Here is a 4,146-nt window from a genome sequence, read left to right as displayed (position 1 = left end):
GCAGTTGTACTGTTCTCTGGAGTAGGGTGAAGGATTTGATTAGAAATATAAGAAAAAAGGGAAATTAAGACAAACTAGCAGAAATAGATGGAACAGAACTCAATGGGTAAATCAGCCCAGAGGGGGTCTGATCTCTAACAATGAGCATTTATTTTTTAGGTTTTAAACATCAAAGCGATTCACTATGAAAAGCTCTTCTTTGAGGTAAACAGGATGAAGTTTGTGAGCAAAACAGCATAGTTGGGGCTTATGAGTTGTTGCCCATCTCGTCTATCTCTGTGCAGCTAGGATTCAAATTCAAAGCTTTGAACTAGTAAATCCATGAAGAGCATGGAATTCTCCCTATCAACAGGAGTCAACCTCCAAATGAGCATTTCTCTTGGCACTTTCACACCTAAAGATTCCCTAAAGTGGTGTTTCACTGCCCAGGCTTACAGAGTTCAAAGCAAAGATTTATTCGCTGCTCCAACATCATTGGAAGGCTGGGCCAGCTCTGGAAGGAGGGAGATCCTGCTCAAGCCTCACTGTTGTGGCTTGATGCATCAACCAGACCAGCTCCTGGTTGCACAGGCAATTCACCAAAACACTGGGTTTTATGAAGAGTTTTCAGAGCTATGCTTGAAAAGTTTCCCAGCCTGCATGTGCAGGTGGAGCTTCTAACTAGGAACAGGTGAGAGGAACTGCAGTGTGTTCGATGACAGATTTCTTTGGGAGTATTAGTTAAGGCTAGAGATATTCTCAACTTTAGAGTGTTTTTTGAGCATTTACTTATAAAACCTGAATATCGAGTGCTAGATTGGAGGTCAAGTATCTATAAATTTTATTCAAGCTATGCCAGCAATTTTAGTGGCAATAATTGTAAAGAAGCCTGTAGTGCTAGTTAGGCATCTCCTTTCTTTGGGATGACAGGAGGTAGAAGCCATCAGCGTCAAGTCCTCTTCTGTGTCCAGAGGAATAGAGGCAAAGTCATTGTAAGACTCCAGCCTTTGCTGTCAATGGCTCCTAGAGACCACTTCCACACACCTTCCCCAACTGGAAAGACAAAGGCCAGGGTCAGGCCAAGTGCCTTTCTTAACACTTCACCACATAAGACAGGAAGGTGCATAGAAGGATGCCAAAGTCCAGTCTCTGCTCTATTGCACACATTTTTTGTAAACTTTAGAAATAGTTCAAATGTTTAAACTCAATATAGTTAATAGAAAAATTTACATTTGACACTTTCCCACCAGGACTTGAGCAGAAGTACATCATCCACTTGGACACTCTACCTGGCACCACTGAGGTCAGCGTTACCTAGTGCTGGGGTCAGTCTGCACCTGTGCTCCCTAAAGAATCCCAGTTAATCCTGCTTAGTTGACATCAAGCTTCTGCACTCCCTTTGTCTCTCCTCAGGTGCCACCTGCACACTCAGCCTCCGCTCTGCACTAGCTCTCAGGCTGTTTCCTCAAGGTGCGCTCCTTGGTCTCTTCCCCAAATCCCACCTGCTCTCTGGTGGTTCTCCCAATACCTTAGGCTCAGCTTTCTCTCTGTGCTCATGTTTTCCCCTAGCACTTTAGCCAGTGGCGGAGCATCTGCCCCTGTTTTCCTTATTCCTTCCCACAGGCTGCAGTCCTCAGGAGCAGGTAGGGGAAGGGAGAGTGAAGGCTGGCACTGCCTGCCATTGCCCTGTTGGCTTTTCCTCCTCTGTGTGCTGCATTTCATGCAGTGCATGCTGGTGTGTGTGCAGGAGCTCTGACTGCCTGTAAGAGGTAGTTCTGTGCCAGTCTGAGGTAGGAATGGAGGACCCTGTTGTCCCAAGCATTTGGAGGCCTTATGCTTATTGAGTGGAGGCCACCATCCAATCCAATATCCACTTCTCTTCCTCTGCTCACCCTTGTCTGCCTTTTGGAGACAATGCGTCCATTTGTGAAAATGCCTCAGTGTGTTCAATGACAGAAATCACTGGGCTAAAAGTGAGAGTGAAGGCCTTGTCCAGATCCCACCTCTCTGCTTTGCTTCCTGTGCTACTGACATAAACACGCTGAAGGCCGTCCACCTCACAGAGCTGGGCAGTAACTGGCTTTTGTTTTTTCCGCATCTGAGGGTCCTGAGGGCATTCTCCTTACCACTTCCTGACCTTACCCCTGCTGGTGACCCTCTACCCTGATGCCTGCTGCAGACCTAAGGGTGTTGCCGGCAGTTCCCAAGGGATTCTTTTCCATTTCTCCTTCAGACCACAGTTTACAAGTATAGCTTTAGTGTGAGTGCCACTCCACAGAATTCATGATTTGCCTATTCCCACACTTGTAACTTTCCCTGTCTCTGTCTCTCTGTAGCTTTCTGAGACCTAAATACACAGTTTTACCTTCAATTCATTTTTCTTCACTTCCACTGAAAATGCTAAATGTATCCCCACCTCCCAACAAAACAGAGCAGAACAGAACAGAACAACAAAAACAAAGAAAGAACCCAATTATGGGCAATTAAGAGGTGCAGAATTCCATTTATGAGGGTCTGTTGATGATACACACCAATTGCCATACCAGCACCTTCAGCACAGTGAAATCTTGTGAGCTGCCAGGTATGGTTGTGCGTGTTTATAATCCCAGTGGCTCAGAAGCCTGAGGCAGGAGGATTGCAAGTTCAAAGCCAGACTCAGTAAATGCAAGGCACTAAATTACTTACTGAGACCTCTGTCTAAATAAAATACAAAATAGGGCTGGGGATGTGGGACAGTGGTCGAGGGCCCCTGAGTTCAACCCCAGCATCACCCCCATCTCCCCAAAAAGAGTTGTGAACAGAGGAATGATCTGATGTGATATTCTCTAGATATAAGGGATGGGGTCCTAGAAGCTCAGTGGCCACCAACTGCCACCCTCTCCAGTTCTGAACCAGAAAGAATCCTGTCTCCTGAAAGCAATGCCATCCGAGATTTCTTGTAAGTATAGACATGGGAGGAACCTTATGGCTCCAACTTTGCTTGAATGTGGGGGAATGGAGTCTCACTCTCAAGCCTCAAGCTCACTTACTAAAGAATTCCTCCCTGGTTTCCAGTTTGAGTACCTTGTCCAGAGCCTTAATCTCCTGCACTTCTTCTTACTGCACCAACAAGTAGATGGTGCTCTGGCCTAGATAGCCTCCTGCTCCTGTCACCAGGCCACTCCAAGCAGTCAAGGCCAATGCAGGAATCGGAACCCAGCCAGTAGGAGGTGTGATGACAGGGTGACCCTGCAGAGGTCTAAAGAAAGAAGTCCATTGAGTGCAGTACACAGAAAGCCCTTGTGGATGATGTAAGGGAAAACCCACTCCAATTCATTTCTCCCGCTGTTCTCTCACCCCACACATCACTTCCGTGATCCCCAAATATGTGGGAATTTCTCTCCACCATGCAGGGAATCAATTATGTAGAGGTCACCAGCTGAGCAGCCTCTACTCCAAGCCAATTCTGACACTCTCTACCTGGAGATGGTGATAGACCTCACAGGGTGACAGCCCTGTTCCCAAGACCATCCCCTTACTGCTTAGACAGCTGTTGTATGCCCAAAGTTGTTTGACCTGTACTTTTAAGCAATTGTTTTTAAGGGATTGTCTAAAATTTCTGGTTCTAGCAAGTTCCTCCTATTAAGGTTTTATTAAAGTGATTGAGAAGCTCATAGAATTCAGAGAAATATTTGCTTGCATTAGGTGGTTATCATTAAGGAGATTGCAGAGAATACAGAAAAAGATGGACAGGGTGAGGTGTAGGAGAAAGTGCATGTAGTTTCCTGGTTCATGCTGCACATACCACATTCCAGGCATCTCCACGCCTACAGCTTTCTGAACCCTGTCCTTTTGGAGTTTCATGGAGACTTCGTTGTATAAACGTGGTTAAACATGGACCAATACTTCAAAGTGTGATTGCACAGAAAGAATGTGACCAAGAGCAAACTGGATGAGTAGCTAGTAAGGCCTATCTGTTTAGATTACTCAGCATTTCTTCCTGGAGGGTATGGGATAGGAACCTTTGGAATAAATAGATCCATGACCTCCTGTGTCCTGCATTGGGCATCAATAAGAGCCAGGAACTGTAAGCAAATCCCACAGTATATGTATCATAATATTAAGTCACATTTTGTTTTTTTGATCACAGAACACTATGTCAAACTGATATATAAGCCAAAAGAATCT

Source organism: Marmota flaviventris, chromosome 10 (genome assembly GCF_047511675.1).
Source record: "Marmota flaviventris isolate mMarFla1 chromosome 10, mMarFla1.hap1, whole genome shotgun sequence".
Taxonomy (NCBI): Eukaryota; Metazoa; Chordata; class Mammalia; order Rodentia; family Sciuridae; genus Marmota; species Marmota flaviventris.
Note: the sequence above shows the minus strand (reverse complement) of the source record.